Here is a 14,019-nt window from a genome sequence, read left to right as displayed (position 1 = left end):
AACCCGGGGGCAGGAATCAGTACAAAATTCCCCTCGGGCCGTACTTGTAACTTTTTTCTTTTTTGTGTACATGGAGCACCATGATCTGTAAACACCTATGTAGTGCCATGTACAATGCAAAGTCTGTTTCGTGATGCACGTTGGAAAGGAAAAGTGTAAATGTACCGTCACCCATTCCGTGTACTGTATAGTGACACGTAATGTAATTTGTTGAATGTACTACAATGTATCCCGTATTGTACTTGAACTGAAAAGCAAGGAAATGTATCGAACGGAACTGCCGTCAGCACCCAAATGTAGTGTATGGGATTGCTGACCGCAGCTAAATGTACTGAACTGCTTTTGAATGTACTGTATAAATTTTTATATGAATAAAGTATATTTTGAAATTTAAAAAAATTTCCCCCACCCTCAACTGATGATGCCAGCCCCGATTCTCCGCACCACGCGCTCTCCCATTTTTTTTTCCCTCAATCCCACCCCTATGATCTCCAATTGTCTGACGAGATTCCCCCATCGCCTGCCGATCCTGAAATCCCGCCGCCAGACCGACCATCACAACTGAGGCCGATCCGCCCACAGCCAGCCAGCCCCTCAAGCTGGCTGGCTGCGGGCGGGAATCCGAGGCGTCCCATTCAAAAATCAGCAGGCCTCCCGGGTTTCTCGTCTGCCTCAGAGTCCCAACCCGCCTCCCCGAACAAAATTCCGCCATAAAAAATACTGGCCATTTCAAGCATTATTCCAACTTTATTTACCAATATAGGTGAATTTTGAGGTACAGAATGTTGGTTTAATGAGAACAATCTGATTTCAGGAACATCCTATTTATTTATAGACAAGTAAAGAGCAACATTAGAATTTTTCTACGTTATGCTAGTGGTACGAGTAGCTGATTTTTATGCAAGAGTTTTATGTCATTCTAATAACACACTTTTTTTGTGCTTTTGGAATAGTTTAAAAATAACATGTAATAGCTTGAATTTATTTATTTCAGACAGATCTTACAGCTTGATCTCAATGTCAGAATTCCAGTAGGGATTGGCTGGAGACCTAATCTATATCTGTAAATACAACACTGTTTACTTTCTTTTACTTTTTCATTTGGTTAAATCAATATCTCTGACTTAAATACGGAAAAGGTACTGAGTCTATGCTGGGGAAATACACGCTAAAATATAACCATGAAATAAATGCTAAGAAAATAAAATGAGGGCTTTGGTTAATAATGTAATAAATTTAGTTTAGATTTTTTTTAAATTGCCAGGCATTGGTTGTAACTGTCAGCCAACTGTCCCAGGAGACTAGTTGCTCATTTAAATTTTTTAATGAGGCTGCATGCTTCAGATTTTATCTTTTTTCCAGCTTTAACGCTGGCCGGGTGGGTTTCCCGGGCCTCAGGGAAACTCAGCAGCTAAAAGGAGGTGAGGATTGTTGCATGGAAGAGGTAAGTGCTTTCCCAGCACTGCTTGTGGGCTAAGAGGAGTAGAAGTGTGTTTTCCCCCAGCCCCCCAAACAAACCTGTTTCCCACGCCATGCGTTCAAACCGACCCCCATCTCTACCTTCAAGATCTTTCCTACCACCCCCGATCCTCCAAACCGCACTGTACCCACCCCCCCCACCTGTCAATCGGGCTGGCTTCCAGCAGGGAAACCTGTTTTATAAAAAAATACTGGAGTTTGGCAGTTGGGAAAACTTGGACAGAGTGCCTCCTCATCCCGCCCCACTCCAGGTTTAGAAATCCTGCTCCAGTAAGTATCGGGGCTATTATGTCCATGTTTCTCACAATTAATTCCTTTTTGACGTAGTGGTTGTTATGTAGGCAAACGCAAGAGCCATTTTTCTCTGTTTTTCATTAGCCGTAATGGGCTGATGAACAAAAGGTTTTTTTTGTAATATTCGATGAGGGAAAATATTGGGACACCAGGACAATTCCTGACTCTTCATTGGATAGTGCCAAGGGATCCTTAACTTTCACCTAAACCATCGTAATAGGTGAACAAGATCTCAACTTGTCTCATCTGAAGATGGCACCTTCGACAATGCAGCTCTCCCTCATTACTGTCACTTTAGATTTTCAGCACAAATCTTTGAATGAGGCTCAAATTCATAATTTGATTTAGAGATAATATTGTTACCAAAAGAGAAATAAACTGAGTATGAATCTGCTTTGCAATCGACTGCAGATTGGAAGCAAGGCTATACTAGTGCTATATCTCTCATGCCACTCCTTTCACGCATGTTTCCCCACTGAGCAGAACTGAATTTACTCATAGTGCCAAAGCATTGCAAATTATTTTTTTTAAATCCTAACTTTCCTTTCATATAACACAATGCATTTACTTATTAATTTTAAGTGTCTTGATCAGCCAGTTGACCATTGGTATGAGAACAAGTTTATAGCTAATATATATATATCTCTAATTAATCTTTACAGCTTTGTAGTGCAGTTAACTAATTGGGGTCTCTTTGAGGTTAAGTTGGCTACAAGATTACCTGCTTGGCGATGGAAGGACGATTTGGAAACAAGTCAATTGGTCATCTGATATCTGAGCCAGCCACATGTGCAGTACTACAGAATGCTGTTGATCGTTGGCCAGCCAACCAACCTGCCTCATTGATAGAACCTGGTGTGATAGACCTGTCACTAGGGGTGGGTTTCTTTCCGCTCATCTACAGATAACTTTAAGCCAGTTCCCCAACAGATAGTGATGCAAGATGAATATGCAGTAGAAATATTCTGGTGCTCTGCTGGTAAGCTGCACGGTTTTAGTTGGTATTACTCCAGCAGTACTCCTGCATACACTTGAGCATTGGCTTTTGCCAATCTACATGCGAGTTCTCTGAGTTAGATATGTGAGGTGGCATTTACAGTAAAATAATGCACACTCTATTTTGGGTAAACAGAAACTCTACCTCCCAAAACATTACTTCTGATGATCACTAAAAGACTGTCCTTAAAAAAAATAATAATAATAAATAAATAAATAAATAAATACATAAATAAATAAATAAATAAATATAAAAAAACCACAAAATTTCAGCCAACTATTAATGCAGCACTTGAAGATGGTGTGGCATAAAGAATGTAATGTATAGAAAACTTTTTTAGTAAACTGTACAACTTGGAATTTCATTCAAATGAATTTCACAGTGGAACCTGTTAGTGATATCTGGTTTGGCATTAACATTAGAAGTTAGTGATTTAAAATATACTAGTTTAATGAAACGGCATCAGTTAAAATTCAGTTGGTCCATTTAATTTGAAATGTATTCACTAAGTAGGTTCCACTGTATCAGTTTTGATTTTATAAAATTGTAAGTGCTGAAGTAATTTTAGACGGTTTTTAAATTGTCTGTTCAATGCTGCACATGCTTTAAACGTGTTTGTTGCTGAGCAGAGAGAACGTGCTCCCCACAGGAAGGGAGATGAAAATCAACAAGCGACTTGCCCCAGGCCACTCGCACAATTCCTAGCGACCAGTAACAGCAACATTGGCGGATACCAGTGAGCAAATCGCACATCTGCCCTCTTGGCCAGAGAGTGGTGCAGGGGGAGCTTAAAAGAGAGAAAGAAAAGACATGTTTGTGAGTCCGTGTATAATAACACACTGATTCTAGATCAATAAACAGTCAATTTCACAGATCAACTTCAGAGTGATTCAGTGAAATATATCACCTGTTCTGATATGCTTTGTAACAATGTTTTCTTTCTCATTGCATGAAGTTGAGAACATTGATTTCTTTGTCAACAAGAAATACATTTTGAAAAATGAATATTTTTGATTTGTCTGAGTTTTGTCATCAAGATTTGGCTCGGTCTTTACCATTTCTAATTCTAAAATTTCCCTCAATCTGCTGTATACTTTATTATCTTTAATCTATTGTATTCCACAAGGAATGCTGGACAGTTTAGTTTGGTTTAATGATTGATTGTAGTGAATTTTTATTCAAACATCTATATAATTGAAAGTCTTGCATTTAGCACACATTCACAGTGCATGAGAAACTGTAAGTCACTCTTCAGAAGGTTATGCTCCATTACATCATTGTGACAGGAACAGGAGTAGGCCATTCAACCCCTCGAACCTATTCCACCGTTCAGTGAGATCGTGGCTGATCTGTGACCTAACACCATGTACCTGCCTTTGGCCCATATGCCTGAATACCTTTTTGTTAACAAAGCTATCAATCTTCAATTTAAAATTAACAATTGATCTAGCATCAATTGCCTTTTTGTAGAAGAGAGTTCCAAACTTCTACCACCTTGTGTGTAGAAGTGTTTCCTACTTTCATTCTTGAATGGTCTGGCTTCAATTTTTAGATCAGATCACTCCTCAACCTTCTAAATTCTAGGGAATACAACCCTAATTTGTGTAATCTCTCCTTGTAACCTGACCCTTGAAGTCAGGGTATCATTCTGGTAAACCTACACTGCACTCCCTCCAAGGCCAATATATCCTCCCTACGGTGTGGTGCTCCAGGTGTGGTCTAATTAGGGTTTTGTACAGCTGCAGCATAGCTTCTACCTCCTTGTACTCTAGTCCTCTAGATATAAAGGCCAGTATTATATTTGCCTTTTTGATTTATGTTCTGTACCTGTTCATGACATTTTAATGATCTGTGTACCTGAACTCCCAAGTCTCTTTGGACATCCACTGTTTTTAGCTTGTCACCATTTTAGAAAGAACCCTGTTCTATCCTTTTTAGGTCCAAAGTGGATGACCTCCCATTTGCCACAGTTCTGCCCATTCACAATCTATCAGTATCCTTTTGTAATTTTATGCTTTCATCTACAATGCCGCCTATCTTTGTCATTAGCAAATTTGGATATATGACTTTCTTTGCCATCATCTAAGTCGTTAATAAATAGTGAATAGTTGAGGCCCCTGCGGGACACCATTAGTCACATCCTGCCAATTTGAGTACTTCCCTGTTATCTCTGCCGCTCAGCCAATTTTCTAACCAGGTCAATAATTTGCCCTCGATTCCGTGGGCTTCCAGCTTAGATAACAGCCTCTTATGTGGGATTTTATCAAATGCCTCTGGAAGTTGATATAAGTAACATCCATTGACATTTCCCTATTCACTACTTTAGTCACACCTTCTTTGTACACATCAGTTTGCCCAAACATAGTCTGATGATAAAAGCTACCAATCATAAATCATCCAGACCAACCAATCCAATCGGGAACTAGCAAATGCCTAAAAAAAAACTATCCTGCAAATCATTCAAAATTCTGCTGCCCATGTCCTAACTCGCACCAATTCTTCTTCACCCATCACCCTGTTCTCGCATTGATTTTAAAATTCTCATCCTAAGGATTTCCCCTCTTGCCCTCATCCCTCCCTATCTCTAATTTCCAGACTACAACCCTCCTGAGAAGTCTACATTGCTCCAACTCTGCCACCTTGTGTCGCCTCACCATTGATGGCCTAGCTTTTAGTCATCTAGGCCCTAAACTCTGGAATTCCCTCTCTGCTTCTTCACCTGTCTCAGCTTACAACCTACTTCTATGACAAAGTGTTTGGTGACCTATTCTAATGTCTCATTCTTTGGTTTGGTGTAATTTTGTGTCTGATTATGCCAGGATCAACCATTGCTCACCAAGTGAACTCCAAACATTTACCTTTGGCCTTCTGTTAAGCCACTGGGCATTGACTGTCTTTCTTGGTTTCTTTCCAAACAGAATTTCTATGTATAGCTTTCCCTCACCTTTGTGTATACAGGAGGTTAATGTATGAGAACATGCTGTTGACTGGGTGCTGTCAGTGCAAATCAGGAATTTGCAGTCCACTATTTTCTGACTTGTAAAATTATCCCTGTAATTGAGTTTTATCTCCTGTGTACTTGCATGTGAATATTTGAACTTTGAACCCAAGCTCCACAACTTCTCTTTCAAGACCCACTCCTCTCTTGTCACTTCTCACCACCTCCCCTTGGAGCCTGAGCTTCTCACTTTTGGAACATGCCCTGATACGGGTCCTTGTAAATACTACTCCTCTGCTGATCATCTCAGCTCCCACTGTCATTGGCTTGAATTCCTGTCTCAAATTCTAGAATACATCGCCATCACCCTACTAGGTCCCTACCCCTCACTCATCTGTGTTCAAATTCTTTCAGTCTGGTTTCCACCCTGTCCACAGCACTGAGGCTGCTGGTTTACTGCATGTTCCAGATTATGGGGCAAGGTGGCTGAATGCTCTGCTACCAATAAAATTGAGGGAGTTTTGCTATCGTTGATGGCAGAGCTTTCAGTCATGCCCCTCCCTAAAACCCTTGCTACATCTCTCCCCACTTTCAGATTACTCCAACAGTGCTTCTGCCATTTCCCCCTAACTTACCTCATTCCTATTTGGGTCTTGCCCCCAGCTGTGAAATGCTGTGAATTGTTTACTATTTTAAAAGCGCTATAAATGCAAGTTATTGCTGTTGCTTCATTTTCCAAATCAGTTAACTGTTGAATTCTCCAATCTTGGTGACAAAATAGCAGTTAAACCCTGTGCCATCATATTGACTAATTCAGTGAACTAGTAATACTTGATAAACCAGAACCTGGTCCAGAAATTTCTCAGTTGCTCATTTTACAATGACCTCCTGTAAATTGATCTAAATTAGTGTTTTTGCACTGCATGGTACCTCAAACAGATAATCTGATGTGTTTGTGTGGGTGTGTTTTCAGTTAACAAAAAATGTGGCTATGACCATGGTTTACAGGGTTGTGGGTTTGCCCTTGCTTATTCAGGTCACTGACAAGCCGACTTATGAAGTTGAGAATTTCAGGAGAAATCCCATGCTGGCCTGAAGGAAATTTAGCAAAAAAATGTTCAGGAAAACAAGTTAACTTTAATCCTGACTTTGTTGCATTCTATAAATGACAATACTGTCTTCAGAACATATTTCTTCATATTTCATAACTTGTGCTTGTTGCCATAACTTCAACCCCTGCACAACCAAATCTTCCAGCATCTTTTAAAAGTTGTTTAGCTACAACAGTGTACAATATTAAAGTACCAGTGTGATATTTATCCATTTTCCAATTCTGCAATCATTAAGGCCTGTCTAAGTGATGCTGCTGGTTCAGTATTAAACTATGGGCAATGTTTTCTGGACAAATACTCACTGGGTTAAGATTGATAAAACTAATTTCATCCAGCTTGCATCTGTCTAGCTAGATTTGATTTCAGGCCCCAAAGTTTGGGACAGATGTTAACCCACAGACTCCTTTATAAGATTACAAAATAATAAAACACAATATTGTTTCAGTTGTGGATTGATCATTCCTGTCCAGGTCAAATGTGTAAATGATACTTTGGAGACCTATGAATAAATTAGATATTTTAAAGTGAGGCTGCACTGGTCAGTCCATGCCCTGCTCACCCGCTGACAATGTAGCATCGTTCAACATTCAATCAGTACAAGTAGTCATTTGACTCAGTAGGCATTTCATTTTATAATTTATGAACTAATGTATTTGAAAAAAATTAATTTCCAGAAGCTCATTGCTTTTAACAGTTAAAGTCATTGTGCAACAGCTACCCAGGAACTGGCATTTTGTCTACCTCTACCACCATAGGTGGTTTGGACTATTGACATCTATGTGATTTGAAGAAGTGTCAAGAATGCATATTCATTTTCTGTCAAAACAACTGTGACAAGTAAAAGTGCTAACCTATGAATACATTTATTATAATAGCTAAGTATGAAGGAGTTTCAAGGCAAAGCTCAATTGTGTTGCATGTATGTGTTTTAGGACATAACATAAGAACATTCTCAAACTACAGATTAAGTGTGTGAAACATATTTGTCTATTCACATACAAGTGAATAGGTCATCCAAAAGAAAAACATAGGACACTGTCCATTTGAATGTAGAATCTTGCAGTAGCCATTTGAGCACAAGAGCCACAATTTCTTTATACTAAAGTAAAGACTTAAATACAGTTAATCTGTCAGGTCAAAATGATCATGCTCATCCCAATAAAATGTTCAGCATTATTCACTATTTACATATAATTATACATTTTCATATAATTCTGATAGTTACAAAGACCTTTTTGATTTGAGTTATTAATGACACTGGTCAGCACAAGCAACTGGACTTGAGATTTAAGCACCTGCAATATAAGCCTCAATAACAAATAGCCATGATTGCATCGCCTTATAACATAAAATATGGAACGATAAAAGGCCATTTCAAATACTTAACCGTAGATCCTACATTATTCATCCTGGACTGGTGGTCTTCTTTGGTTTGACAATTCCAAGGTCTTGGCAATTCATAAGCCATCATGTTTACACAGCATTTGTGCTTATTGTCAAACAAGAACACCTTTTGTCCAGTTTCCAACTACAGATTTGTCCAGTTTTTTTTTAATTCCAAAAGTAGTTTAACTTTTTACAATGCAAGTTTGATGCTCGATTGTCCATATAGCCATGTCTACAAAATGAGAATAGTTATTCCAGGTCAGAGGGTTCAGTGTTCAATCCTAAAGACAGTCCAAAGACTATATTGTTTCAGAAGTGTCAACCAAGTTGCTTTCTCTTTCAATTTGTGAGGGTGAAAAGTTGTTTGGGGCTTCTGAAATTTGAAGAACTGTTATTAGCTCACACTGCAAACTTTGACATGAGCTGGAATTGGAATACCTCAAATTCCATCCTTTAGAGAAGCTGATTCAAAGGGAGGGTTACACCCAACATGACAGGATTAATACTACCTGCTTAGCACACAGTTCGTAGCCCATACAATGTTGGATCATGATTCAAGGATCCTATGGAATCATCAAGTTCTGAAGAGGATTGAGAGGCAGATATTTTTATGAATTCCTCTAATTGTGGGAGTATATTATGTTATTTCAATACCTGTATTGCTCCTAATGTATTGTATCCCTGCCTTGCTTATGCTGGAACTGGTGGACTTTCGTTCTGCTTTTGCCCTTTCACATTAGTTTAAATATCTCATCTGAAAAATGGCACCTCTGACAATGCAGTATTCCACCAGTATAATATTGGAGTGTCAATCAAGATTCTATGCTTATCACTGGAGTTGTGATTGAACCATGAAATTCTGACCTAGAGGCAAGAGTGCTACAAGGCTGACAGCAAGGAGGACTTTATTACCAGAACAGGCAGCAGCAAACAAACTACAAAATCCTTGCAATAATCGATGTCCTTATCATGAGGGCAGAAACTGCAATCCAAGCATCTTGCTTCACACGAAGGCCACCTTTTTTGATTTAAAATAAATTAGGTTTTCCAGTAGAAGTGTAATCAAAGCTTTGTGATTCCCCTATTCTATGGAGAAATCCCTATTTGGGAAGCAAGCAGAGGTGTTGTCAAAATCTTCAGGCAATAAAAATAAGGCTTGAAAACGATTCCCAGTAAAGAGGGCTATCCTTTTACTCGGATGCATGTGCTAAAGAGGAAAGCAGCAATGTGAACCAGAATGAGGCACTATCAGGAACAAGAGTCTCTAGTGTGGGCATCTTTTCATCCATGATGTGCACAAAACCGGCTATGACTAATTCATGCCTGCATTTCACATTTTACATAGGCACTCCTAGGGTTTTCACCACTTGTAGGATGCAGAATCTTAGAGTGCGCATCTCAAACCACAACAAAATACATGGCGATGATTCATAAGAACGTCGATCATTGGGGTTACCTAGAATCCAAATGTTATGATTGTTGCAATTATGCAGATTGTACACTAGATATTCTCTAGGGTTTAACATCGCCATTGCGTCCTGGAGTGTGCCTTACACCCCTACAATCTAGAGTGCACCCTTACTACGCAGTATCTGGTTAACCAATAGCATAACTTGGGGAACATAGAACCTCTGTTACATGTACCATTTTGAGGCCATAGCTGACATCTGATGTGTCTTTACACAGATGGACTCTGGGACGATTCTGTTCGAAGATTTTAACTGCATTGGTCTTGAAGTCTTTCATCCAGAACCACAAACCACAAAGATAGCTGTTGCTGTACGACTCCAGATTCCACTTGTGTATATAAGCTGCTTGTTCATAAAGCACTCATAGAAGTGAATCTTGCCAATATTTATCCCTCAGTCAACATCACACAAAACAATTATCTGGTCATTTATTTAACTCCTGTTATGCAACCTTGCAATGTGCATATTGGCTGCCATACAGGTTCTCCTTTCTTTAAAGGAAGATGAACTGAGAAACACTTTACCAAGATGAAGCACAATTGTGCTCCATAAAAACAAAACTGCCAGCTTCCAAGGTAAAAATAAATTTTCAAGCTAACTCTTAAGTTAACTGGTCATTCTGGTTCTGCTTTTACGGCCATTGGGTGTTCGCACAACCCAGTTTGGCCTCTCTGAGTCAGACTGAGATAGAGCTCTTTTCTGCCTAAATTTGTGTGGACAAAAGCCTTTTCTAATCTCATTAACCAACAATGGATCTTCACTGATTGAAAACAAAGTATACCATCTATGTTGATGCGCAAAGACTTTTTCCTCAATGATGTAACCATTTTAGCTAAATGGGGTTTTCTCATTCTTCAGAAGTTACAGTAACATGCAAATATAAACAGTCTCTTGGCTGTCCTGTCTCACTTTTGGTAGCCCATTAACACTTCAAGTCAGCAAGGCCTCCACCCATTGTTAAATGCCTCCTTGCTTTAAAATGTTGTATTTAACATCTTAAATATTATAAATTAACAAAGTAGTGCTCAAACAATGTGTCTTGATCCCAAAACGTTGCTGACGTTCCAGAACATTGCGAAGAATTGCTTCAGGAGATTGGTCTATTAAGAAACTACAGGGAGTCCTTCCAGTGTCCGGCCAGCATTTATTCCTCAGCCAACATCATTAAAACTGATTATCCGGTCATGTTTGTCCAACCTTGCTGCTGCATTTCCCTATATTACACTTCCAAAATCTTCATATGCTTCAACCATTTTGAGATGTGAAAGGTGCTACATAAATGCAAGTTTTTTTCTTCTTTAACTATTCTATCAATTTCTTTGGAAGAGAGATTCCGAAGAGCATTATTTTACATACTTCTAATCACAAGAGATGAGGTTAATGAAAAACATACTCACTGAAAAACATGCTTCTTGGTCTTGAATGCTTGGTCTTGTCATGATTACATAAAAGCAGCAATTTCTATTTGCAGAATGAGGATCAAATTATAACAATTCGTTTCTGGCTAATTTACAATCTGTACGGGGTGTCCGTATTTGTCACCGAGCTAGTTGAGATTTCCCATGGCAGCCATAGAATGATGCAGCACAGAAGGAGGCCATTTGACCCATCGTGCCTGTGCCGGCTTCACAACCTATCACCTATCTTTTGGAAACTGCATTTATTATTTAATATTTACCAGGGAGCTTGGTCTCATTTTTAAATTCTGCCTGACTCGTTTGATGAACCCAGAAATGTCACTGATTCTTGGGAACATTGGAAGCTGGCAGAACCCCAACTTCCGATTATCAACAGATTCTAATAGGAGATAAAGGGCTTCCTCTACTGTCCTATATCCCAACTGCAGTTTTAGGCATCTCTGTGGGTGTTACTACGCTTTTCAGAAAGCACACCAGATATGTTTTTAACACCCAATAGTAAGTACGCCTACTGCAAGTGTAGGTGCTGTCTGGGCTGCAAGTGGACACCATTGAAAACAAATTGAATAGCAATCAATCCCTGAAGGATAAGATTCCATTTGATTATAGGCCTGCCAGCATAAGAGTGATCAAAAAAAAAATCGCTTGCCTGAAATCTTCAACTTGACCAGCCTATGTTTGTCACTGTTGGAGCTGCAAAGTGGCACTCTGGAGATTCCGTCTGCTCCACTGAGTGGGTATCCCTGTTACACTGCTACTGGTGCAGGAAGCTGTCTTTATGATAATAACCTTGTCCCTGTGATTTAGCCCAGGATCTTGGTGAGCCAAAGCAGCAGGTGGACATTCTGTTCCATCGTCTTTTACGTTCTAGATTTTGTGCTATTGTACTTTACATGGGATTATTTACATATACATAGGATATACAGCACAGAAACAGGCTATTTGACCCAACCAGTCCATGCCAGCCGTTATGCTCCACTCGAGCCTACTCCCGTCTGCCCTTATCTAATTCTATCAATAACCCTCTATTCCCTTCTCCCTCATATGCTTGTCCAGTCTCCCCTTAAATACATCTATACTATTCGCTTCAACCACTCCCTGTGGTAGTGAGTTCGACAGTCTCACCACTTTCTGGGTAAAGAAGTTCCTTCTGAATTCCCTATTGGATTTCTTGGTGACGATCTTATGTTGATGCCTCTAATTTTGTTATTGTCTCCACCTGTAAAGTAAGTGAGTTCCATATTTTAATGGTTAATTCTCCCTGTATTATTTGTTTTTAGATGGGGCAATATTAAGATCACATAAAATTTTACCCTAAAAATGAATTTTTTTTTTAGAAATATTACTCACCATTTTATCATGAATTGACTATAGAGCCTTAAATTCCACATACAACCGAGGACTTGCACCTACCTAAGTAGTTTTTGGGTGATGAAATATTAGCTAAGAACATTACCAATCAACCATTTCCCTAAATTACGGAGTAGTATGTATCCCACTATGATATTCAGCTGGCCATAATTAAACATAAATAGTTGTGGCAACCACAGCTTATATTGTATAGCAACCTTTTAACCTAAAAAGTATCCCAAGGCATCAGTCACAGATGGGTTTAGAGAAGTTTTCAAATCAAGCAAGAGAGAGAGAGATAGAAATTTAAGGAGGCACATTCTATTCATGCTGTGGCCATGTTCTGAGCCAATGTATGACTTTTTTCATTCTTCTACAATGCAGTACATAGAGGGATTGCTATGCTTTCACAAAGCAATGCAAGTCATTCAACGTTTAGGCACCACTGTCACCCAAACAACTGTCTATTAAATTACAGTTGCCTACTTCAGCTTTCTGTCCATTTTGGTGATAATTTGTATGTGGAGGAACAAATGAGGTTGAATGTTAAGTGACCACCCTTTAGATTGTTCTTCCTCATTCTTTGTATATGGCGGGTGAATTACATTCAAAGCTGCCACCTTTCTCTAACTTTATTCTCCCCAATGCAGAGCTTTCTTTTTTGTGGTGTGCACAACATATATGTGCACTTTAATTGCATTAACTTATTGCCATCTGTTGCGAAAGACCTGAGGCGTAGTATAAGAATAAGACACTATCACCAGCGGTGGCTGGGAGGAACCACATGGCTACCTCTAGTCATTAAAATCTTAAAGGGGCTTGTATATTTAGATCACAGACATTTCATTTGTATGTGGAGATTGAACTGCATTCAAAGAATGAGAAGATCATACCTACGGTATATAATCTAAATGTTTTTAAATCTCATTAAGTTTTTATAAACTGTTAAACAATTGGGGATATTTGTGAGATTTAGACAATGTGTCACATAACTGTTGATGGACGTATGTCATGTGATGCTATTGCCCTTTAGGTGAATTATAGTGAGTTTTTTTCCCCACAGCGGATTACTACTGCATATACAATTTTTTATATTCTATGGGTTTTAACTGCATATAAGGGAAGTATGATTTGAACAGATGCCATTTGTATGCAGGATTATTTTAAACCTAGAATCTTCTGAGTGGGGTCTCTATACAATACTGGTTTAGCAGACATTTTGAAACTGTAGTGTTGGCTTCTGTGTTGCTCTGATCTGCTGTTTTCTTTCAGATCGAGAAAGACTTGAACTTGGCTGGCTTTGGAAAACACGTGAAGTGCAGGGTGCAAAACACAATAGTAGGACTTGAACCTTAAGCCTTTCTCCCACGTAAAGCTTAGCATTTAGGTATTTAAAAAGCACGCACATTTGAAAGTTGGAAAATGTGGGGAAGCAGCATGATGTCATTGTCCAATGGTTGGAGTGGGCAGCGGGAGAGGGATAGAGAAAAGTTTTTAACCCTTTGGCATATGCTTGTTAGGTTTGGGGAAGTTGCTTTAGAAATTGTAAAAATTTCAGTGTGGTAAGCCAATTTGT

At 39.1% G+C, this 14,019-nt stretch overlaps 1 protein-coding gene across 13 annotated transcripts in view; it reads left to right on the top strand.

Annotated features, from left to right (window-relative positions):
* The window catches only part of tmem269 (transmembrane protein 269), a 199,267-nt gene that overhangs the window by 92,188 nt on the left and 93,060 nt on the right, over positions 1 to 14,019 (top strand). For 5 of the 13 annotated variants that reach the window (XM_070860102.1, XM_070860097.1, XM_070860098.1 and 2 more), the window contains one exon: positions 13,716 to 13,830. The exons of the other annotated variants lie outside the window; for them this stretch is intronic. The gene's annotated coding sequence lies outside the window, so the exon portion shown is untranslated. The remainder of the gene's footprint in view (positions 1 to 13,715; positions 13,831 to 14,019) is intronic. 13 annotated transcript variants of the gene reach the window in all.

The sequence above is a fragment of the Pristiophorus japonicus genome, chromosome 18 (assembly GCF_044704955.1).
Source record: "Pristiophorus japonicus isolate sPriJap1 chromosome 18, sPriJap1.hap1, whole genome shotgun sequence".
Classification (NCBI taxonomy): domain Eukaryota; kingdom Metazoa; phylum Chordata; class Chondrichthyes; family Pristiophoridae; genus Pristiophorus; species Pristiophorus japonicus.
Note: the sequence above shows the minus strand (reverse complement) of the source record. Positions and strands in the feature narration are given on the sequence as shown.